Below are 25,631 nucleotides of genomic sequence, written 5' to 3'. Positions count from 1 at the left end.
AGTGGCCCTGGTGCAACAGGCCAGCCAGTATGGAGAGCACCAGCCCCTCCTAATGTTCTCACCAGCCCAATGTTCAGTCTTGTCTCAACTCTGGTCACCCACCTTCCCCACACAACTCATAGCTCATTTTTCTGATTTTGGTCTCCATGGGCATTTCCTTTTCCAACTTGATGAAGTCTAATTCCCATTCCCAAATGTGGCCTCTCAAGAGGCATTACATGGGGCCAGCACGGTGGCACAGTAGGTTAATCCTCTGCCTATGACACCACTATCCCATATGAGTGCCACTTCTAGTCTCAACTGGCTCTCTTCATCCAGTTCTCTGCTCTGGTCTGGGAAAGCAATAAAGCATGGCCCGGGAACTTGGGCCCCTGCACCCAAGTGGGAGACTTGGAGGAAGCTCCTGGCTCCTGGCTTTGGCTCGCCTCAGCTCTGACTGTTGTGGCCATTTGGGGAATGAACCAGCAGTTGGAAGACCCTTCTCTCTGTCTCTACTATGCGTCCACTGAAACAACGCATACATTCTCCTCAAGGAAGGCACATTCCAGCCCCCACTCCACCACACCCCTCCATCTTACACACTTGAAATGCTTACTGCACTTGTCACTCTAGGCTTGGGCTTCTTTATGTGCCCAGCACCTAGCACATGCAAGACATCTAGAGGTACTCAGTAAATGCCAACTGAATACATTATGGGATGAAATTATACGGTATGCAGTTTACTCATTCATTCAGCCTGTATGTTGAATGATCACTGTGCATGTGCCAGTGCCAGCATCGTGTTGGACACTGGAAATATGATGGTGAAGATAACACTTTGACCTCTTCACTCAGTTCCTAAGTCATGAGATAGAACAAATTTCCTGCATCTTGGTGTTCCTCTTAGAAAACACAGCTCAGAGTATGCAGATAGACCATTTTTCTGCTGCTTGGATTTTGCCACTTGGTCATTCACTTTGGTACTTCCTTTATGTGCACTTAATGCATTTTTCATTTTATTTGTTTTTATTGATTTTATCAATTTCTGGAATGTGTAGGAATCATGTTACTCCATGTACCCCATCCAGCTGAACACCTAGCAATGAGGAACTACCAAGTGTTCAGCAATGCAGCTGAAGTGACCTGGAGGACGGGGAAGCTGCTCCCGACTCACAGTGCTGATGTCCGCCCCTGCAAATACTGCTCCAAGCCTGGCTGGGACATATGCTGAAATTACTTTCTCACTCTTTTGTTTTCAGCATCCCCAGTGATTTAATTTTTTTAAAAATCATTTTAGTTAAAACAAAAATCAGGAGACACATAAAATTCAAACCTATTTATGGGGTACCTATTATAGGATGTTTCAATATAGGCATACATTGCATAATGTCCAATCAGAATACACACACACATTTATCTACAACATTTAACTTTTAAATATATATTTTTATTTATTTGAAAGACAGAGTTTACAGAAACAGAGGGAGAGACAGAAGGAAGAGAGAGAGAGAGAGAGAGATCTTCCATCCACTGTCTCATTCCCCAAATTGTTGCAAAGGTCAAAGCTGGGCTGGCCTGGGTCTGCCGAGGGTGCAGGGGCCCAAACACCTCCCACCACCTTCCCAGGCACATTAGCTGGGAGCTGGATCACAGGCTGTAGATTTACCTGTTATACTACAACACCGGCCCCTTAACACTTTTTTTCTGGTGAAAACATGCAAAATCCTATCTCTGAGTGATTTTACAATGTATACACAAAAAGGACACACTTACAGTTTTATTACTGTTACGAGAAAAAAAATCAAGCTCTTTGTCACTTTCTTTAAAATTTAAATTGGAAATGATTCCATATTTGTAGGAAAGGAAGCATACAAAAACAGGATAAAGAGTAGATATATAGTTACTTGAGCTCCAGTAAATGCTATAATCTTAAATAAACAGTTGTTAGTGTTTGGCTGTAGTTTGAGCGGACGTCCTCCTGCGTTCAGGTATTGAAATTTAATTCCCACTGTGATGTATTAACAGGGTGGTAACTTAATCTGACTGTGGTGTTTAGAGGTAGGGTCAGTGGCAAGTGATGAGCATCAGCTAATAACGTCATCGGGGTGGAGCGGCTATAATTGAACCCCAGTAGCTTTACGGAAAGGAGAGACACACAGACAGAAATGTTCTCTGTATCGTGGCATGTGATCATCTGTGCAGTCTCAGGATTCTGCCAGCACAAAGGCTATCACTAGATGTACCTCCAGAATGGTAGGTGAAAACAAGACCCTTTTCTTTTCTTTTCTTTTCTTTTCTTTTCTTTTCTTTTCTTTTCTTTTCTTTTCTTTTCTTTTCTTTTTGACAGGCAGAGTTAGACAGTGAGAGAGAGAGAGAGACAGAGAGAAAGGTCTTCCTTTTTCCGATGGGTTCACCCCCCAAGTGGCTGCTACGGCCTGCGCGCTGTGCTGATCTGAAGCCAGCTGGGACTAGAACCCTGGGTGCCGGCGCCGCAGGCGGAGGATTAGCCTAGTGAGCCTTGGCGCCAAGCCAACCCTTTTCTTTTAAAAGAAATCTGCCTCAGGTATTTTTTTAAAGATAGATTTATTCATTTATTTGAAAGTCAGAGTTACACTAAAGAAAAGAGAGGCAGAGAAACAGAGAGGTCTTCCATCTGCTGCTTTACTCCCCAGTTGGCCACAACTGCCAGAGCTATGGGATGCCAACACTGCAGGCGGCGGTTTTACCTGCTATGCCACAGAGCCGGCCCCTGCCTCAGGTATTTCTTTTTGTAACAACAACAAAAAACAGACTAACACAATAGTGCAAATACCAAAACCAGAAAGTTAATGCTGATACATTTTGTTAGCCCATTTTGTGCTGCTATCACAGAATACTAAGCAATGGGTAATTTATAAAGAACAGAAATTTATTCTCCCAGTTCTGGAGACTGGGAAGTTCCACCTCAAGATTCTGGCATCCAGTGAGAGCACTGTTGCTATATCATTACACAGGGCAAAGGAGAACAAACTATCCAAAAATAGAATGAAGCTCTCTCTGAAAAAAAGCCTCAATCCCATTAATGAGGGAGCACTTTTTAAAAAGATTTATTTATTTACTTGAAAGTCAGAGTTACAGAAAGGTAGAGGCAGAGGCAGAAGCAGAGAGAGAGAGAGAGAGAGAGAGAGAGAGAGAATCTTCCACCTGCTGGTTTACTCCCCAGATGGCCAATATGGCTGGAGCTGGGCCAATCCACAGCCAGGAGCCAGGTGCTTCTTCAGGGTCTCCCATGTGGGTACAGGGGCCCAAGGACTTGAGCCATCTCCCACTGCTTTCCCGGGCCATACCAGAGAGCTGGATCATAAATGGAGCATCTGGGACTAGAACCAGTGTCCTTATGGGATGGTGGCACTGCAGTCGGTGGGTTTACACACTATGCCAGTGCCAGTTCCCCAGGGAGCATTAATCAAAGCCTAATCACTTCCAAAACGGTCTAACTCTTAATAGTATCACATTGAGGCCGGGACCACGGCTCACTAGGCTAATCCTCCGCCTTGTGGCACTGGCACACCGGGTTCTAGTCCCGGTCGGGGCGCCAGATTCTGTCCCGGTTGCCCCTCTTCCAGGCCAGCTCTCTGCTGTGGCCAGGGAGTGCAGTGGAGGATGGTCCAAGTGCTTGGGCCCTGCACCCCATGGGAGACCAGGAGAAGTACCTGGCTCCTGCCATCGGATCAGCAGGGTGTGCCAGCCTCAGCGCGCTGGCCGAGGCGGCCATTGGAGGGTGAATCAACGGCAAAGGAAGACCTTTCTCTCTCTCTCTCTCTCACTGTCCACTCTGCCTGTCAAAAAAAAAAAAAAATAATAATATCACATAGAATTATGGAGGGGATCAGGTTTCCACATGAATTTTAGAGGGGCTAGAAACGTTCAAACCACAGCATATACTATTAAACATTTTACAAATGACATGCAAATTTCACCAGCTCTCCAGCTACTGTACCTTTCCTGGTTAAGGATCCAATCCAGGATTCCACAATACACTGTTACATTTCGGTAACCTGTTCCCATAATACTGCACAGTTTCTCAATCTGTCTTTCGTGACCTCTTGCTTTTTGTAACACTGCAGAGTATCTCAATACTTAGGTTTGTGTGTTTCCTCATAATTAAAGGCAGAACATGCATTTTTGGCAAGTGTATCACAGAAGTGATGATGTGCTCTGCTCGAGGAGGTACGTGATGGTGATGGATTTACTACTGGGATTGAGTGAGGCTTTTTCAGAAGAGGCTTCATGCTGGATTTGGAAAGTTTGTTCTCCTTTGCCCTGTGTAAAGATATAGCAAAAAATCTCTCACTGGATGCCAGAATCTTGATGTGGAACTGGAGATACTAATCTTGATCACTTGGCTAAAGTGGCGTCTGCCAGATTTCTCCAGTGTAGAGCTATTTCTTTCTCCTTCTAATTAACACATGTCTTATGGAGACATACTTTGAGACTATGCAAATATACTGTTTTCATCACACTTTATAGCATACATTGACGATTTTCGTCTGCAATTTCAACCATTTCTAATCCTGATGTGTTTTTGCAGGGTTATTCAGACACAGCTGGATTACTTTAACTGCAATCAAAACCTGTGATGGGTCCTTTATGAAAGTAGGCACAATATGTTGAGTTTGGATTTTTTAAATGTAAAGTACAAAATTAACTCTACTATGATGGTGTTACTCCCTAAGATGATCTACTTAACATATGATGTAAAATTTCATTTGTTTCAGAAAATTAAAAACATTTATTTCAGAAAATGAAAAAAAAATTGTCCAATTTTCAGTACACTGTATAATCTCTTTAGATAGCATCTCCTTAACAAAATAATTTGTATGTATGTATTTAGTGAAACGCAGCTTTCAAACTGAGTCAGTCAATGTCTTCAAGGAAATATTGGGTGAATCCTGGCATCAGTTATCACACAGGGTGAGGGGAGGAGAACTTTTGTTCTGCCAAGGACCATTTGGATATTTATAATATCATTTGCAGGCTATACAAAACTATCAACTTAAAAATGAGCCTGATGGGGCCAGTGCTGTGGCACAGCAGGTTAATGCCCTGGCCTGAAATTCCGGCATCCCATATGGGCACCAGTTCTAGTCCTGGCTGCTCCTCTTCTGATCCAGCTCTCTGCTATGGCCTGGGAAAGCAGTAGAAGATGGCCCAAGTCCTTGGGCCCCTGCACCTGCATGGAAGACCCAGAAGAAGCTCCTCGTTCCTGGCTTCGGATTGGCACAGCTCTAGCCGTTGCAGCCAACTGGGGAGTGAACCATCGGATGGAAGACTTCTCTTTCTCCCTGCCTCTCCTGTCTCTGTATAACTCTGACTTTCAAATGAATAAATAAATCTTTAAAAAAAAAAGAGTCTGCTATAGATTTACTGAATTTCAAGTCCCACCTGCAGCTAAGTTGGCAGGGCCAGACTAAATTATTTTTCAGGCCTTATACAGCCTACGGGGTGGACATTCTCTACTTCAAACCATCTGCAGGTTCACATTTAACCATTCTTTCTTCATTGCAATTATCAGCTACTTATAAAACAATCTTGGTAAAGATATATATATATATATAGATATGTGTATATCTATATATATATATATATGTTCAATGGCAAGAATTTAGCTGTCCTAAAAATTTTTTATAATACTTATTTTTCATGATGGTCTTTGGCTGTACTGATGTTCAATAGCTATCATGTTACTGATTCTGTTCTATAATTAATTTAGAACTGATTATTAAAATAGAATGCAAAGCAAGACATTCATTACAAACTAGAGCAAGTATCCTACAGAAGGGAATTTTACAAGTTTGTTACTTAAAATCAGTAACTAGATTTTCAAAGCTACCTCATATTAGCCTATTTAACCACTTCAACGGCTGACATAATAATTTCATATGCTGACAACTGGGAGAAGGTACTGTAGAGAGTACAATATGGGAGAGGGGGATAACTCTTGGCTCACATGGAGAGAGGGTGGGTATGAACTAACTCTTCCCCAGTGCCATGTTTCTTACATTGGACTCCTGGAAAACCCTAATTCCAGAAAAGGCCACTACATTCCACTTTGCCATGATCTGGTGATCCAGCCACATGGCTCAGAGCCCATAGCAATTATGAAAACAACTTGCTCTTCTTCCATCGTTTCCTTTGTCCTCAGGAGAACACAGTTGCATCAACAGCACTAATCTGAACCCCACCTCCACCCAGTTTCCAGGGCAGCCACAGTAAACTCCTGTCCAATGATGGCAACTGAGGAAATGAACATCTGTGTCTTCTGGGATTTGGAGCCATTCGGTAGACTTGCACAGTACTGGGAGTAGGAGAGCTTTGTAAGAATGATCACAGAACTGTGCATATGGTAGTTACAAGGTTGGTATTCATGTGACTTATATTATGCAGGAAATTAATAGAACTCTGTTACTTCTACCTTATAAATTCTCCATAAAGCATTTCTGCTTCCCCTCAATGCCTATTTTTAAAATGAAAAGATATTAAGGAAAGAAATGCCACTAGTTTATCGTTGAGATTTTAATGACAAGTTAAGGCAACTCTCAGGAACTGTAAGGGCCAAATCAGGGAAGCAGGATAAAAATGAATGTTACCGGCTCAGCATTTATCAATTATAAATGAACTTTTAAAACCCTTCCTCAGGGTTTTTAGAGGGCACCAAGTTCCCCTGGGGATCATGGCCTCTGTTTGTGTTCTCTTCCAATTTTATAACCTAATGAAGCAGTTGCTTCCCAGGCCTTACTTCTCATTGTAAATTTCAGCTAACTATTGATACCAGATGTTGACTACAATAATTGAAATCTGGGTTGTCTTTATTTGCATAGAGCAGCACTATGTAAAATAAACCTTTGAAAACTACCCTCCCATCCTCTTATTTTTTTGGTATGAAAATTAAAATCTCTTGGCTTGGCTAGGGTTAAAATTTTTATAAATATTTATCCTTTCCCCTGTATTATGCAACTTGCCAAACAAATTAGATAAGTTTTCCAAAACATCTTCAAAACAGACAACAGGTCTGGTGTTGGGGCCAAACAGTCACTTATTTCACAATATGTTAATTAGGAACATTTATTGCCCTTCTTTTGTTCAAATGACAATTTTGCATTTGCTTTTATTTTTCTGACCATCAATGGAGGTGACTCAATCTGCCCATGAACTAGATATGCCAATGAGAATGCCCTTGAGATTGATGTACAAAATGAGTACCCTTAACATGCCAGCCAATGCAAGATGAAATGCAAATGTTCAGATAGTAAGATTAGGAAAAAAAATTTAAACAACTCAAAAAATGTTACTTTCCAGAAGATAATCTCAAACTTCCAAAAATACACTCACTATATAAATTTTTTTTTTTTGACAGGCAGAGTTAGACAGTGAGAGAGAGAGACAGAGAGAAAGGTCTTCCTTCTGTTGGTTCACCCCCCAAATGGCCACTACAGCCTGCACGCTGCACCAATCTGAAGCCAGGAGCCAGGTGCTTCCTCCTGGTCTCCCATGTGGGTGCAGGGCCCAAGGACTTGGGCCATCCTCCACTGCCCTCCCAGGCCACAGCAGAGAGCTGGACTGGAAGAGAAGCAACGGGGACAGAATCTGGCGCCCCAATCGGGACTAGAACCCGGGGTACCGGCACTGCAGGCGGAGGATTAACCTATTGAGCCGTGGCGCCAGCCACTATACAAAAATTAAATTGAAGGTAGGAAGTGTTCTTACATTGGTGTGTGTAGGAATTTGCAGATAATCCCCATTAACAAACAAACCAACAATCAAAGAATTAGGAACTCAAATTCCCAAGTACAACTAGAAAAAGGTACATGCATATGAAAAGAATGTGTATGAATTTTTCTCCTAATATAATGACTATAACTAAAAGTATCTTGTATTACAGCCTCTAGTAATAGCCATATGTTAGTTATAGCTTACAAAGCATTGTCAGTTCATGGAAACATTCACTATCAATAATAAATATAGGTTAATGTAGTGTATGTAATGTAATGTATTTATTTACTTGTGTATTTGAAAGGAAGAGTGACAGAGAGAAATCTTCCATCCACTGTTTCATTCCTCAAAGGGCCACAAGAACCAGGTCTGGACAAGGCTGAAGTGGCAATGGGTCTCTCACATTGGTGGCAGGACTCAAGCACTTGACCCACCATCTGCTGCTTCCCAGGCACATTTGCAGGGAGCTGAATGAGAAGTGGCGTAGCCAGGGCTTGAACTTGCATGCTGTTATAGGATACTAGCATCGCAATTAGTAGGTTAACCCACTGTACCACAATGCCCACCCTGTTGTAATAGCTTCTTAAAGTTAAAAAGCAATCTCTATAAATGAATAACTTAGTTATTTCTAAACATAAGTGAATGGAAAAAAGCACTGAACATGGGGCATCAACTCTCCAAAATGTCTTTAAAAATTCTGTATTTATCATCTTCTTGTAAAATATAAAATAAATAAATATCATACCATCTTTCCTAATGCCAAGTGAAATTTTAGTAAAAAATTAAGATAATTCTTGACTATTTTAAAATCAGAGTTTCATGACTTCTTTAATAAATATTTTCTCATTTTTAACCTTTTCAATGAATCTAAAACAGCGAATTTGCCTACTACAAAAGGCAAGTTTTAAAAAATTCTGCATTTTGCAGTGAGTTCTTCCTAAGAACATGGACACTAAGAAAGTCGGTTTATTCATTTGTTCACCTAAAAGTTAAATGTGTGACTACATCATACTACACCAGGAAATTCCAATTGACAACTGAAACTGCAGAGATAAAAATACCAACTATTATAGGGAATCCCTTTCCTTCCTTCTGTTTGAAGCTGTGTAGCAGAAACATGCAAGTATAGTGTTTTTTTTTTTTTTAATTTGACAGGTAGAGTTATAGACAATGAGAGAGAAAAAAATCCAGTCTCATTACTATTCCCTGGCTGTGGTGGGTCCTTTTATCCATTCAAACAACACAACCATCTCAGTCCAACTCCTGATAGCCTTAATTTAGTCTGCAGCATTCTGGCCTTCTGGAAAACAAGCTTCTGAATTTATATTTCTGTTTGGAAAAATGGATAAACGTCAATCACTCTTTGAAGATAAATTATTGGCTAAATGGACACATCTTCAGTACCTCAAAGCTAAGAGCATGTATGGTAAGATCATATGACAGAGAAAATAGGTTGAAATGGATTCTACTTTCCATACCCCAGAGTTACTTGTATCTCATAAGTAGAAAAATAAAAAACGTAAAGAAACTTGGGCTGGTGATGTGGCATGGTAGGCTAAGCATCCATCATTGGTACCAGCATCCCATATGGGCACTGGTTCATGTCCTGGTTGCTCCTCATCCAATCTAGCTCTCTGCTATGGCTTGGGAAAGCAGTGTTAAATGACCCAAGTGCTTGGGACCCTGCACCCATATGGAAGGCCCAGAAGAAGCTCTTGGTTCCTGGCTTTGGATCGGCCCAGCTCTGGTTGTTGCCACCACTTGGGGAATGAACCAGTAGATGGAAGATCTTTTTCTCTCTCTCTCCCTCTCTTTGTCTGTAACTCTCCTCTCAAATTTGTTCTTAGTGTGCTGTACATTGAGATTAATACTATAACTAGTACTCAAACAGTATTTTTCACTTTATGTTTCTGTGTGGGAGCAAACTGTTGAAATCTTTACTTAATGTATGCTAAACTGATCTTCTGTATATAAAGAGAATCGAAAATGAATCATGATGTGAATTGAAGGGGAGAGGGAGTGGGACAGGGGAGGGTTGCGGGTGGGAGGGATGTTATGGGGGGGAAGCCATTGTAATCCATAAGCTGTACTTTGGAAATTTATATTCATTAAATAAAAGTTAAAAAATTGTAGAAAAAAATAAATAAATAAAATCTTTTATAAAATGTAAAGAAACATAGTGAGTCAAGAGCCAATGCTTACAACTGGTGTCCCATATCAGAGTGCTGGTTTGTCCCAGCTGCTCCACTCCTGATCCAGTCTCCTGCTAATGTGCCAGGGAAGGCAGCAGCACCCTGCCCCCAAAATGGAAGCCCAGGATGGAGTTTCTGGCTCCTAGTTTTGACCTGGCCCAGCCCTGGCTTTTGCAGCCATTTAGGGTGTGAACCAGCAGATGGCAGATCTCTCCCTATTTCTCTGTCATTCTGCCTTTCAAATAAATAAATAAATATTTCAAAGGGGAAAAAAAAAGAAGCTAGGTAATGAAGGGATTCAAATCAACATGATATGGCAAGACTGCTACAAATCACAACGGCCTTTCATGCCCCTTTTAAATCTTATGACCATCGGATCCCTGGTGAACCATGAGCTAATCCTGACGTTCACTTGGGATGTCTTACACTAACTCCTTAAATGTTCTCTATCATTATTCCAGTATTTCTACTTTGTTCTCCAATTCATCTCTCCTCCAGGGAAATGGAAAAGTTGGAAGAACAACATCATCTCTGGAGATCAGATCCTTAAGACTTTGGCCCTATACAGAAATATAGTTTAAAAGAGTTAGAACTGCTTCTCCCCTCCCTTCCACACTGTCATTCACACTCTCCATCAGCAGGAAAGTGTCAGGGCGCAGGGCATCTTGGACTGGTACTGGTCCACATGAGACTCTACAACTGGATGCTTGCATATTATCACTTGTATTTTTCATTCCCAGTGACTTGTTACGCCTCCCACTGAAGCAGCAGCACTGTTTCAAGAGGACAGCAGAACAAAGGAGACAATGCTCAGTGTTTTACTTCCCAAACAGGTTTGCTTATTTTCCAACCATTAGGAAAGCCTAAGGCTTTCATTATTAGCAAGAGCCTGGCTTTGCTGGCAGACATGTTTTCAAAATTCCTAAAGCTTCTTTTAAATATCAGAAACCAGACTCTGGAGAATAGCTTTGCTGTAAACCCAAGGGTTTCCTCACAGGAAGGAGAAAAAGCTCTTTTAGTTTAGAAAAGAAGAGAAGGGGAAGAAGAAGAATGAAAGAGGTAAGTCAGAGAGGGGCACACAAACACACACATGGGATCTGCTTGCTCTTCTACTGGGGTCAAGACCCAGGAGTAGGGGAAGAGGTTGAGTACAGATTTCCAGATGGGTTTGGAAATTTCAAGGAAAAGCGACCCGTGTTCACTGGTCTGTGGTATTCCGGAGGTCCTGCCACAGTAACAGCAGCCAAAGCGGAGTAGAAATGGCAGCCTCAGCCGGTGCCGCGGCTCACTAGGCTAATCCTCCGCCTAGCAGCGCTGGCACACCGGGTTCTAGTCCCGGTCGGCGCACCGGATTCTGTCCTGGTTGCCCCTCTTCCAGGCCAGCTCTCTGCTGTGGCCTGGGAGTGCAGTGGAGGATGGCCCAAGTGGATGGGCCCTGCACCCCATGAGAGACCAGGAGAAGCACCTGGCTCCTGCCTTTGTATCAGCACAGTGCGCTGGCCACAGTGTGCCGGCCGCGGTGGCCATTGGAGGGTGAACCAACAGCAAAGGAAGACCTTTCTCTCTGTCTCTCTCTCTCTCTCACTGTCCACTCTGCCTATGAAAAAAATAAAATAAAATAAAATAAAGAAATGGCAGCCTCATATAGTTAATAAGTTGCATTTAGGTTCCCCTCAATCCCTAATAAAAGACAGTCTCTCCTACTTGACAGAGCAGAAGACAGTAGCTGAGAACATAGAATCATAGTCTTGCCAGATCTGCAGAGGTTCCGGGGTCAATAGCCTAGAACCCAGGTTGGATAGAGACAGCACCTGAGTTTTGGAGGTCCAATAATACATCTGGAACAAAGGTGGAGGTCAACTGAGATAGGAGAAGGCTCATTGCCATGGCTAACTCATGTTTGGAGACAAATCCCAGAGAACATGCAGAGAGCAACAGCCGATGCCCAAAGCCAATACACTATTTCTATTCTAAATCAGTCCTTTAACCTGAGGCACAAAAAAGAATTAAGAAATACCCACCAGTGACTATCAAGTGCTTCAGCACACAGATTTCAGCAAATCTATGTTGTCTGTTCAGAAATTCACTTAGCGGTTCTTGCCTGTGTTCTATATAGCAAGGTGAATCTCAAAGATACAGATTTATGTGTACTACGGATATGAGTATGTGTCGACCATATATACACGAGACTAGGTACTTATTCTCTAAGGGCCTACACCCAGGTGAAGAACAAGGGCAGACATTTACAAATGATAAGTAAAAATCAGCACCTGTTTAGCTTTTGACTAGACTAAAAAAGACAGAAGTAATACATGAATTTCATACACAGCTCTCACACATATGCATTATGCACAAAGTCCCTAAGCTACTTGCAATGCAGAGAAAATCCACCAGGCAAGTTAGACTGATCTACTCGGTGGGTCTGACTGCCAGCGTAAGCATTTTATATCACCCACAAAGGAGCCAGTCATTTCCATAAATTCTTCCATGACTACTCTATAAGCTATTTCCCCCTCATCTTTCAAAAGCTTCCTTAAAGTCTGTCTTTTAATTTACTTAATACATGGGGAGTTCTAACCTAATATTTCCTTAAAAGATTTCCAAGCCATTCCCACTTGTCGAACACAGACTAGAAACAAAAAATGAGTAAATACTGTAATCATGGCCATCCCGGGGAGCCCACCTTCCAGATTCCCAGTTAAAATAAGTCACTAGGGGCAGGCATTGTGGCATAGACAGTAAAGTTGCCACCTGAAACACCAGCATCCCACATGGGTGCTGATTCAAGACCTGGCTACTCTGCTTCTGATCCAATTTACTGCTAATGTTCCTGAGAAAGCACTGGAGGATGGCCCACACGCTGAGGCACCTGCATCTACATGGGAGACCTGGAAGAAGGTCCTGGCTTCTGGCTTCGGCTGGGCCCAGCCCTGGCCATTATGGCTATCTGGGGATGAACCAGCAGAAGGGAGATCTCTCTCTCTCTCTTTCTGTATCTCCACCTCTCTCTCTGTAACTCTATCAAAATAAATAAATAAAAATCTCTAATAAGTCACTAGACACCCACCACTCACACAGGTCAGAGCAGAAAAAGATCCGACACCATTTTAAGGGCATATTAAATGTTTCTTTTATTAAAATAAATACTTTAATATTAATGTTTCTAATTCATGTAAATATTTTTTTTGACAGGCAGAGTGGACAGTGAGAGAGAGAGACAGAGAGAAAGGTCTTCCTTTTTGCCGTTGGTTCACCCTCCAATGGCCGCCGCGGCCAGCGCACCACGCTGATCTGATGGCAGGAGCCAGGTACTTATCCTGGTCTCCCATGGGGTGCAGGGCCCAAGAACTTGGGCCATCCTCCACTGCACTCCCGGGCCACAGCAGAGAGCTGGCCTGGAAGAGGGACAACTGGGACAGAATCTGGCACCCCGACCGGGACTAGAACCCGGTGTGCCGGCACCGCAAGGTGGAGGATTAGCCTAGTGAGCTGTGGTGCCGGCCGTAATTCATGTAAATATTTTAAGCCAGTAAAGAGCAGTAGCCTTTAGCAGGGTCACATTTGAGCTCGTTTGAGGCGGCTTCAAAAAAATTCATGGATTATACGCATCATCTTTTAACTCCATTTTCCATGGACTCTGAAGCTGTTCTGTGCCATGACAGTGGGGGAAATGCTGTGAACAGAAAACTTTGCCATCCCCTCTTCACCAGCATCTCCTCTGTCCCTAGCCACATTCCCCACGATTTGCAATGGTATCAGCTTAGCACATTAGAACCACTGACTCATTAAATGCTTATGAAACATCTGCCATGGAATGCACATTATTCTATGTACTGACCCAGCAGTATCTACAATCTCTCACTTTCACTCCTCACAGCGACTATCTGTGAGTTGGCATTATTATACGTATTCTTTTAAAGATTTATTTATTTTATTTGAAAGTCAGAGTTACACAGAGAGAGAAGAGGCAGAGGGAGAGAGAGAGAGGTCTTCCATCTGCTGGTTCACTCCCTAAATGGCTGCGCTGATCTGAAGCCAGGAGCCAGGAGCTTCTTCCAGGTCTCCCAGGTGGGTGCAGGGGACCAAGGACTTGGGCCATCTTCTACTGCTTTCCCAGGCCACAGCAGAGAGCTGGACTGGAAGTGGAGCAGCCGGGTCTTGAATCGGCACCCATATGGGATGCCGGCGCTTCAGGCCAGGGCATTAACCCGCTGCACCACGGCACTGGCCCCTATTATATGTATTCTATAGATGAGGAAACTGGGCCCAAGCAAGTGAAGCCATTTGCCTGACATCAGCTTGAAAGTGACACCACACAGGAGGGTTCAACCCTGAGACTTCTGATAGACGACCCAACTTAATCACTGTTACTTAAGAAGGGAACAGACACTAGAGAGATGAGGAAGACAATGATGCAGGCTTCTGCAGAGGTAGGTTCAAATGACATTCCTGCTACTGATGCACAATTTGTTACCTACAAGTAAAATCACGGTAATAGCAGTCCATGCCTTATAGGTGCTGTTGGAAGAGAACGAGCTCCCTCGAGGGCACGGGGACGATCGGCACACAGATTGGCACCCTTGGGAGGCAATTAAATGTGAGCTGTCAATGTACCATTTCTACAATCCTTCCTAAAAGCACCTGGTAAGGAGTTAACAACAAGAAATCCTTCCTTAATGAAATGCTTCTTCTCTCAACTTCCAACCTCTGTGATTTATTGGTCATAATTCCTACCAAGCACCTGAAGCTAAAGGCCTGCAAATTGCCCCAGAAATTCAAGTTCAGCTGCTACCACAGAGAGGACCTTTCTAAGTAGCCTCTTGGCAGGTTTTCCAGAGCCAGTCCATGAAGCAGAGGTAAGGATGTGTTGGACATAGCACTGAAGCTGTGGAGTGTCTTGGTGCTGAGTTCATGCAGAAAGCTTCGACAAAGGCCTCTGTTTCCCCTTAAGACTCAATGTTCTGTCATTCAGGTTAGAAACAGCATCCAAGGAAACCAGGCTGGCTCATGGGCAAAGTCGCTCTGTCCTTCATGAAGACACATCATTGACTTCTCATGGGGTAAAGCTTATGGAAGAAAGTTCAATGTCAGATGACATCATATGCCTTCTAGATCAGAGTTCTTAGCTTATTATGCACTCTACTATTCTTTAAATAAGTAATAGTGAAGGAGTTCTGTTCCTTTGTTTTTTTGACCTTTCTCCTTGGAATGTAACCAGCAGAATACTAATGAAAGGGACATTCTGTGCTCCACCTCCTACATGGCAGTAGCATATTACTTGTGCAGCATTATTTCTGCAAGCTGAAAATCCTCAAAGAACACCCTCTACTTATCAATTTTGTGATATGTCTGGGAGGAATTAACAAAAATAATTCTCAAAGACAGACTTACTCTTTAATCTGTATCCTAGCTCTTTTCATGTCATTAAAAGACTAAAACTTTGATAATTAATGTTGCAAACTGTCAACCAGGAGACTAAATGATACTAGTCCAGAAAACTGTCTCTTTTTCTTGATTTATCAGTCATAAATGCTGGTCAATAGGTTTCCTTCCCAAACTACTTTGTTTACAGCTTTCAGTGGCAAGGCAATGTGTATCATGCACATGTGAGTTGTTTTTCATTTTGACTACTTTCATTCACACTACTTAGGTATGTGTCTTTGAAGAGACACAGTCAAGGCTGCGGTGCTTTAAATTTCCTAATACAATCACTCTATAAAAGTAATCAGTTTGCCCTAAAAGCTTAATGATTGCATAATTCAAGTGTCACAAGGGATCTTCCAATGCCTGCTGGCTATAAATAATTATATTTTTAGGCAAGACATTTTCCCTTGCACTCCAAATTATAGTACATTTAGTATACTCCATGTCTTATTTAATACCTCTAGCAAACTGAAATCCTAAACTCCTTTTCCACTCAACATGAAATTTCAATCCATAATCTCTTCAACTGTCAGCCTGCCATCTCAGGAAATGGCGGCTGCATCCTTCTGATTGCTCAGAACAAAACCCTATGAGTCAGCTGTGCCTCCTTTCTCTTACTTGCATTAACCAACCATCAACAAATCTTGTCTTCTCCTTGTTCGATACCTCCAGAGTCTGGTGACTTCCTACACTTGACCAATGCCAACCTGGTCAAACCATCATCATGGTTGACCTAGATTATGGGCATCATTCCTAAAGCTATTGTTATTGCAACTTCAGAAAACTTGACTTTCAGTTAGCTTCTTCACATAAAAGTGAATGATTCTTCTAAAATTTAAAAAGATACTGACATACCTCTGCGCAAAATAACACAAGATCTTCCTCTATTGTATATGGATAAGCATTGGTTATTTTCATATTGGAGGCTCTTATGAAAAATACTGCTAATAAATTCTTAGTCATTTAAGGTGTGTAATCAGCAAAATGATACATAACTTTTCCTAACTAAATGCTTTACCTTTTAAATCATAACCTACACAACTCTTTGAAAAGGACAGCTCCTTCCTCATTACCATGCTATTACATACACACAAAATAACCAAATTTCCAAGTTGAGAAACTTGGTTTGCATAACACAGCTGGTCATTGAGAAAGCACTAATCAACAGAAATTTTGAAGACCAACCTAAAGTATTTAGTGGCACTGATGATAGCACAGATGTCTTCCAAATGCTGACATAAGCTAAGTCCTCAATGTTCCTTCAGCACCTATCATGCGTTGGGACTGTGCTGGGAGCTAGAGTCCAGCAATGGATTTTTTCAAAAGCTACTGTATCTACCCTATCCTCATTGAGTTTCCCAAGCTCTCACTGAGCTTCCAATTAAGCTCCATTCCTGTGAGACTACCACAAGCTCACAGATACCTTGGATGAGGACAAACATAGAAACAGACCTGACTTTTGCTTTATACAGTAGATAGTATGCTGGGCATTTGAGCTTTGCTAGCAGTGAGAACGATGAGATTTTTTGCCCTCCTATTCTTAGTTCACAGTACTTAGTTATCAGTCTAGGCAAGGAGAAGATAACATACTCCACCAGCACAATAAAACTTTTTCAGTCACCTTAATGCTGCCTCCTATCTCAGCACTTCCAATTCCTCCTCCATTCAGGGGTCCATGCCAACAATGATGTACCCCAAACTGAGTCAATCATATGTCTCCATAAAAATGCTTTCAATGACTCCTCATGACTATAAGATGAAGTTCTCATCTCCAGTGGCCTAACACAGGTGGTGGCTTTGTTTCGGGCCAGCTCCCTAATCATCCTTTATTTTCCATCAACCACACGAGAATCTTATAGCTACTCTTTCTCATGATGCTTTCTTAACTTTTAGTTGGCCTAGGTGATCTTTCTGTAGGAACACCTTTTCACCCCATTCACTGCCTAGTTAATTTCATATTCAAAAGAGAATGTTACTTCCACAGTAAACCTCCCCTGCCTACTTATTTTTTTTTAAGATTTATTTTATTTATTTGAAAGTCAGAGTTATAGAGAGAGGTAGAGACAGAGAGAGAGGTCTTCCATCTGCTGGTTCACTCCCCAGATGGCCACAGCTTCTTCCGGGTCTCCCACACAGGTGCAGGGGCCCAAGGACTTGGGCTATTTTCTACTGCTATCCCAGGCCACAGCAGAGAGCTGGATCAGAAGAGGAGCAGCCAGGATTCAAACGATCGCTTCAGGCCAGGGCTTTAACCTGCTGTGCCACAATGCCTGCTCCCTCCCCTGCCTACTTCTATACAGGAATCTATATATTCTCCAAACCCAAAGCTCAGGTAAGTGCTACTTCTTGATACACCCATGAAAACCACACAAGCCCTCTCATTGTGCTCACCTTTTTGCTTTAATTATTTATTTTATTAAAGATTTATTTATTTTTTTGAAAGGTAGAGTTGCAGAGAGGCAGAGGCAGAGACAGAGAGGTCTTCCATCCACTAAATTACTTCCCAAATAGCCACAACAGCCAGAATTGAACCAATCTGAAGCCATGAGCCTGAAGCTTCTTATGGGTCTCGGATGTGGGTACAGGCCCAAAGACCTGGGCCATCTTCCACCTCTTTCCCGGGCACATTAGCAGAGAGCTGGATTGGAAGTGGAGCATCCGGGACTTGAACCGCTGCCCATATGGGATGCCAACACTGTAGGAGACAGCTTTACCTGCTAAGCAATAGCGCTGGCCCCACCTCTGTGCTTGTATAAGCATCAGATTGCCTTACCAAACTAGTTATCAGAACTTTGTCAAACACATGGCACATTATCTAACATGAGAAGGTACTTAGTAAGGGCTCCATCACCACCTCTATACCTGTCCCCTAGAACAAAGGTCAGCAAACAATACCCCTCAACTAGCTCCAGCCCACTACCTGTTTTTGTAAGCCTGTGCCTCTGAACCACAAATGTTTCTCATGTTTGGAAATGTTTAGGCAAAACTCAAAACAGTAATATTTGTGACATATGAAAATTACATGAAATTCAAGTTATATTGTCAAATAGTTTCATTGAAATGGAACTATGTTTATTTATTCATGTACTGTCGGTATCTGCTTTTGCACTATAATGGCAGAATTGAGTACAGCAGTTGCCGCAAAGACTATTTGTCCTTCCAAAGTCTAAAATTCTATCCAGCATTTACAGAAAAATTTCCTATCCACGTTCTAGAACTTCAGCTCCCTTGCTTATTACCATCCTTGTCACCTTCATTCCAAAACACTGAACTTATATTAGAAATGCAACAAAAGGTCAAGTTAAACAGGGTCAAAACAACTCAAAGTGGTTGGGGATGGGAGGTCGGTCTTGAAGGAGACAGAAAAATTGCTCAGGATGCAGTTCTAACACAGAAGCAGTGCAGCCAGCTAAGGTCATCATCATCAGCTTAGACGAACTCATTTGCTCTTCACTGGCACTTTAGAATATGGGGCAACTACTGAAAATGATAATAATATAATTCAACCTCACAAATATGTTGGAGAAAATTGACATTCTCATAGAATTCTATAGTTCTGAACCTCTAAATACTAACAGGAATTTTGTGTTATAGGTAAGCTACTATCCTTTACTCATGTCTTTATGGATTCTAACTTCAATGAGCTTAAATGAAGAATCATTTGCATTAAGTCGGGAAGCAAACAATCAAAACAGAGTCACCTCATTTGGCTTCTGTCATTATGGCGAAAGCTTTACTCAATGTATTTAAAATAAGCAGATGGGGCTGATGTTGTGGCATAGTGGGTGAAGCTTCAGCCTATGGTGCTGGCATCCCATGTGGGCATTGGTTCGAGTCCTGGCTGCTCTACTTCCGATCCAGCTCTCTGCTATTGCCAGGGAAAGCAGTGAAAGATGGCCCAAGTCCTTGGGAACCTGCACCCGCGTTGGAGACCCAGGGGAGTTTCCTGGCTCCTGACTTCAGATCAGTGCAGCTCTGGCCGTTGCAGCTATCAGGGGAGTTAACCAGCAGAGGAAGACCCCCCCCCCCCGCCTCTCCCTTTCAAATAAAATAAATAAATCTTTGGAATAAAATAAAATAAAATAAGCAGAACACATGTGTGCTAAGAAGCTGAGCTGTGCCCCAAATATTTGATAATAAGGAGCCATAAATGTACAAGGCTCAGGAAGGCAGGGGAAAAAAAATAGGACTTTGTCCCTCTTTCCCTTCAACATTCATTTTTAAAAAATGATTTATTTCATTTTAACGATAGCGTGACAGGAGAAGAAGAGACAGAGAAAGAGATCTTCCATCTGCTGGTTCACTTCGCAAATGGCTGCCATGTCCAGGGCTGGGATAGAACAAAGCCAGCAGCCTAGAACTCCATCATGGTCTCCCACAAGGTTGGCAAGGGCCCAAATGCTTGAGCCATCTTCTGCTGCTTTCCCAGGTGCTTTAGTAGGGAGCTGGATCAGAAATGGAGTTACTAGGACTAGAACCAGCACTTATATGGGATGCTGGCATTGCAGAAAATGGCTTAACCTGTTGCATCACAATGCTGGCCCCTCAACGATCATTTCTAAAGCACTAGTCTGAGTACCAGGCACAGATGCTAAGATAAAGTGACTAAATCATAGACCTTTCTCCAATCTTGCAGCCTAGAGAAGGAGAAGAGACATGAAACTACATGGTTGGAGAAGGACAGGACTCAACATGAGGCCAGAACAGTATGCAGAAGAAGCAGTAGTGACAAATCTGGGAGAGGAATGACAAAGCTTCCATGACACAGATGACACCTGTTGAGTGTGTGTTTTTTTTTTTTTTTAAGATTTTATTTATTTATTTGAGAGGTATACAGACACTGAGAGGGAGAAACAGAGAGAAAGGTCTTCCTTCTGTTGGTTCACACGCCCCCACCCCCACCCAGATGGCTGCAGCGGCTGTAGCTGTGCAGATCCCAAGCCAGGAGTCAGGTGCCTCTTCCCGGTCTCCCATGTGGGTGCAGGGGCCCAAGCACTTGGACCATCTTCTACTGCTTTCCCAGGCCACAGCAGAGAGCTGGATTGGAGAAGGATCAGCTGGGACTAGAACCGGCACCCATATGGGATGCCGGAGCCGCAGGCAGAGGATTAACCTCCTGTGCCACGGCACTGGCCCCACCTGTTGAGTTTTAAATGAGGACTAGGATTGCCAGAGAGAAGGGAAAGAAAGAGGGAGCCGTCAGTAGATGAGCATCACCAGAGCATAAAGCACAGATCCCAGGAGGGTGAGAAGGTGCAGGAACTGGTGAACTGACTATTTTTAAATTAACTTGAAGAAGGCCCAAAGGACTATGTCAAAGTCCATATCCACTGAGGGCTGAGATCCTAATAGGTCACAGCATGTGTTCCTGTATCTTCTTAGAACTTTTTGAAAATGTACTCCTTTTCCAAAAGTGAAGCATTTCATTGGGAGAGTGGAAGCCACAGCCTGCATCCATAGGACGAATGGTGGGCTGGTGCTGTAGAGTAATAGGCTAAACCTCCACCTGCGGCACCACTGTGTCCCAGCTGCTCCTCTTCCCTTCTTCGCATCTGGCTCCTTGCTGTGGCCTGAGAAAGCAGCAGAGGATAGCTCAAGTGCTTGGGCTCCTGCACATGCGTGGGGGATCCAAAGGAAGCTCCTGGCTCCTGGCTTCAGATCAGCCCTGCTCGAACCTTTGTGGCCATTTGAAGAGTGAACCAGCAGATGGAAGACATTTATTTCTGTCTCTTCCTCTTTCTGTCTGTAACTCTACCTCTCAAATAAATATATAAATAAATAAGGGCTGGCACTGTGGCACAGTGAGTAAATATGCCGTCTGCAGTGCCAGCATCCCATTTGGGTGCCGATTTGAGTCCCGGCTGCTCCACTTCCGATCCTCCTCTCAGCTATAGCCTGGAAAAGCAGTAGAAGATGGCACAAGTCCTTGGGCCCTGAGCCAGCATGTGAGACCTGGAAGAGGCTCCTGGCTCCTGGCTTTGGATCAGCCCAGCTCCGGCAAAAGCGGCTGTTTGGGGAGTGAACCAGAGGATGGAAGACTCCCTCTCTGCCTCTGCCTTTCTGTAACTCTGCCTTTCAAATAAATACATAAATTTTTATAAATAAATAAAATCTTTTTTTTAAAAGGATCAACTGATGCTTCCTTGGAAATTGCTACCCCACCATTGTAAACACAGAACTACATCATCTTGCATGCTTGGTCTTAGCAGTAAAGGTCACAAGTACAAGTGATTGGATGAAATGTTATTTTGTGATGATGCTTTAAACAGATCTAGCTAGAAGAAATCACCCCATAGCTAAAATCAAGTGGGAGAAACTGAAACCCAGAAAAAAGGATCCAGATCAACTGAATGAACACCTTGGATCATTGTCCACACAGCAAAACAGCTGTGCTCCATTCTCTGGCACAGTCAGTCACACTGACTCCCCCACACACTCTAATTGTCCCCCTGGGTTCCTTTCACCCATTGGGCTGGCATCCATTTCACACCAAATCAAACTGCAGCTCAATCCTGCTCATGTGGTTGTGATCGTCTTCTTTTTTAGATGTCTCTGTATCTGTTTAAACATGGTACTGCTGGGGCTAGTATTTTCCTATTAATTATCTGAAATGTAAATCAGCTACCTAGCAGGGCTAGTCCTACCATATTATGTTGCAAGCCAGGTGCATTCTGAGTTTTCTCTCTTTTCTCTTTGTGCATCGGCTGCCCTTGAAGAACCTGTCATCACTGGGTTTCTGGCACCGAGTTCTGAGATGTGCTTGCTCGTTTCCTTGGTCCTGTGCCACATCGTTTTGAATGTTCAGGTACAGAAAGGTTAAACAGCTGCTCCCAGGGAACATCACCCTTTCAAACACAACTGCTGTGTGGACACACATCTACCCATGTCCCACATGCAGTCCATGTAATTCACCTGGCAACCACCAGAGAAAGAAGAGCACTTTAACTTCTCATATTATGTAGCATGGAATCATTTCTTGCCTATGAAGCTGTTTTATAAAAATGAAAACCTTAAGCATCCTCAAAGGATAAAAGTAATAGGGAAAATAACCCCTATTAAGGCAGTGTTCATGTTCAGCCTAGCACCAACAATTGTGTTTGCAAAATCTTTTGCAAACTCAAATTCATATTAGATGAGTACTATTATTAACCACTGAATTTCTCTGATAATTTGAATGACAGAACTTGTCACTTTGGTTGGATAATTTAAAATGTCAGCCTGCAGTCACTCCTGAACCTACAAGGAAATTCATTAGTTCCAACAGACAGCTGTGTTAATGGAGATGGTAATTGCACTCACTCAGTGGTTTGCTTTTGTTGACAGAAGATTCTAAAATGAACTGATCTGATTCCCACACAATCCTTGGAAGTGTGAGAGTCAACTACTGATGTATCACAGAAAGAAATTATTTGTGAGAAATATGACTGATATGAAACAGTATGAAGATTATTTTTCTAAACATTTATGAAAATTAGTTATAATATTTCAAAAAGGAATTAAATGTCTAGATCATTGCAAATGTAACTTTCTGGTTCAGAAGGACTTGAAAAATTTCTTTTCTTAATATAAGCAAAACAGTTAAGTAAGTAAACCATTACATCTGCCAAGGAGACTAGTAGTTTAAGGACTCTGGTACTAGCATATCACATCTCTAATTCAAATGCTAGCTTCAGATACGTGTTGACCAGTATAGAGGGCCAGGATCATGGTTTTGCAGAAAGCAAATAAGATGTCCTTTGAAGAGTAAACAAGCATTTGGGCGTGTAACAGCAGGCTTTACAGAAACCTGTTTTCTAAGGAGAACACATATTTAGAAGGCTGGGAAGGGATTTCATGTTGGATTTGAACAGTTAAGCTGGAAGTCTTTTTTTTTTAATTTTTAAAATTTATATAAAGGGAACAAATTTCATATTAACAGTTTTAAGAGCATGATACTGGATGCTGCAGACTGCTGCCTGGGGGCCTAGAGTGGCTTAAGCAGTCCCTGTCCTGACCCTGTCCTGGCCCCCGTTCTGGTCTCAGCCAGCTGGGGCCGGGGAGGCGGGAGGAGGATCTCAGTGGACGAATGGACAGGATCTGGATGAGCTGCAATGCCAGGACACGGATTCAGACATGCTGGAGTAGAGGGACAACAAGTGCAAGGTCAAATGGACTCACGAGGAGGATGAGCAGCTGAGGGCCCTGGTGAGGCAGTTCAGACAGCAAGACCACAAGTTCCTGGCCAGCCACTTTCCTAACCACACTGACCAGAAATGCCAGTACCGGTGGCTGAGAGCTTGGAATCCTGATCTTGTCAAGGGGCCCTGGATCAAAGAGGAGGACCAGAAGGTTATCGAGCTTGTCAGAAAGCATAGCATGAAGCAGTGGACTCGGATCCCCAAGCACCTGAAGGGCCAGCTGGGGAAGCAGTGCCGTGAGCGCTGGCACAACCACCTCAACCCTGAGGTGAAGAAGTCCTGCTGGTCTGGGAAGACCGCATCATCTTCAAGGCCCACAAGGTGCTGGGCAGCCGCTGGGCTGAGATCGCCAAAATGCTGCCTGGGAGGGATGGACAACGCTGTTTAGGCTCACTAGAACTCCACCATCAAAAGGAAAGTGGACACGAGAGGCTTCCTGAGTGAGTCCAAAGACTGCAAACCTGTGTGTTTGCTGCTGGAGCTCGAGAACAAGGACAGCCACCAGAGTGCCCAGGCTGCAGAAGGCCAGGGCGGTCTTGTGACCGGCTGGTCCCCCGGCGCCCCCTGCCATGAAGGCGGAGGAAGGCAGCAAGGAGCAGGCGGCGACTGCACCTTCTGCCGAGCTGGAGCTCATCCCTGTGCAGCCGGACAGTGTGCACACTCCAGAGCCCTTGCAGTAATTCTCCAAGTGCCAGGACCAGCAGGGCTCCCCACTGGAGACCAGCCTGCCCTACAAGCGGGTGGTGGAGGCTGCCAACCTCCTCATCTCTGCCATGGGCTCCAGCTTCTTGGAGGCCCTGGACTTGATCGAGTCGGACCCTGATGCTTGGTGCCACCTGAGGAAATCTGACCTCCCCGAGGAGCAATCCACAGAGGGCAACGTCAACAGTAGCCCAGTGCAGCCTCAGGCACCACCCCAGCAGCAGGCACTGACACCCTCCCAGCCAGCCAGCAGGCCTGGTGCCCCAGGTGACCGAGTATCTCCTGGACGGCCACGCCATCTCGCGCCTGAGCTGCGGTAGCTGGCGTGAGCTGACCCCCATCTCCCCAGCACAGACATCAGGGGCTCCGGCGCTGGCACTCCGCACTCGGTGCTCAAGTGGCTGAAGAAGTAGCGAGTGGCCCCGTCCCCCCATCACGGAGAGCAGTGCCAGTCTGTCCTTCTGGACTGCAACAGCCTCACACCCGAGACCACGCCTGTCTAAACGCTGCATTTCTCGCCCTCCCAGTTTCTAAACTTCTGGAACAAACAGGATACCCTGGAGCTCGAGAGCCCCTCACTGACGTCCACCCCAGTGTGCAGCCAAAAGGTGGCGGTGACCACGCCCCTGCTCCGGGATAAGACGCCGCTGCGCCATAGGCATGCCGCGTTTGTGATCACAGATCAGAAGTACTCCTTGGACAACACTCCCTGCACGCCCAACCCGTTCAAGGACGCCCTGGCGAAGCACGGACCCCTGAAGCCCTTGCCTCAGACCCCGCAGCTGGAGGAGGACCTGAAGGAGGTGCTGTGCTCCGAGGCTGGCATCCAGCTCGTTGCTGAGGATGACCAGAGGCCCGAGAAGCAGAAGAGGAAGCCTGGGCTGCAGCGGAGCCCCATCAAGAAAGTGCGGAAGTCTTAGGCTCTTGACATTGTGGACGAGGACATGAAGCTGGTGATGTCCACAATGCCCAAGGGTCTGGCTATGCCGATCAGCATCCCCTCTGGCTCTGCCAGCCACATCCTGTCTGGAATCAAAGAGGACAACAGCCTGCTATACCAGGACTTCCTCCAGGCCAAGCCCGAGAAGGCGGGGCCAGCCCCAAAGCCCTGAGGCCACTTTGTGGTGCCCGATCCACGGTGGCCTGTGGGAGCACCAGGGACCACTTGTTCATGCAGGAGAAAGCCTGGCAGCTTCTGGGCCGCCTGAAACCCAGTCATAAGTCTCGGATCCTCATACCGTCCTGAGGGCCTGGGGGCCGTGAGCTGCTCTGCTGTTTACAGGAGTTGGGGGCGCAGGGGTGCAAATGTGAGAGTCACCCTCAGGTGCTGCCAGCCCCTTCCCAGACTGCTCAGGTCGGGGCAGAAGGGCCACACACTGGGCAGGTGCAGCTGCGGGTGGCTCCT

The 25,631-nt window shown here is 44.2% G+C and overlaps 1 protein-coding gene, 1 long non-coding RNA gene and 1 pseudogene across 8 annotated transcripts in view; 2 read left to right on the top strand and 1 right to left on the bottom strand.

The window, feature by feature from the left end:
- DOCK4 (dedicator of cytokinesis 4) overlaps positions 1-25,631 on the bottom strand; it is a 520,558-nt gene that overhangs the window by 303,321 nt on the left and 191,606 nt on the right. The window lies entirely within an intron of this gene.
- Positions 2,125-5,367, top strand: LOC138849193 (uncharacterized). The gene is made up of 3 exons (XR_011387635.1): positions 2,125-2,232; positions 4,550-4,614; positions 4,996-5,367. It is a non-coding gene; the product is annotated as an uncharacterized lncRNA (long non-coding RNA).
- Positions 9,073-25,593, top strand: LOC127491809 (myb-related protein B pseudogene; annotated as a pseudogene).

Source organism: Oryctolagus cuniculus, chromosome 3, assembly GCF_964237555.1.
Source record: "Oryctolagus cuniculus chromosome 3, mOryCun1.1, whole genome shotgun sequence".
In the NCBI taxonomy this organism is placed as follows: Eukaryota; Metazoa; Chordata; class Mammalia; order Lagomorpha; family Leporidae; genus Oryctolagus; species Oryctolagus cuniculus.
The sequence above is the reverse complement of the archived record's forward strand: the minus strand, read 5'-3'. Positions and strand labels throughout refer to the sequence as shown.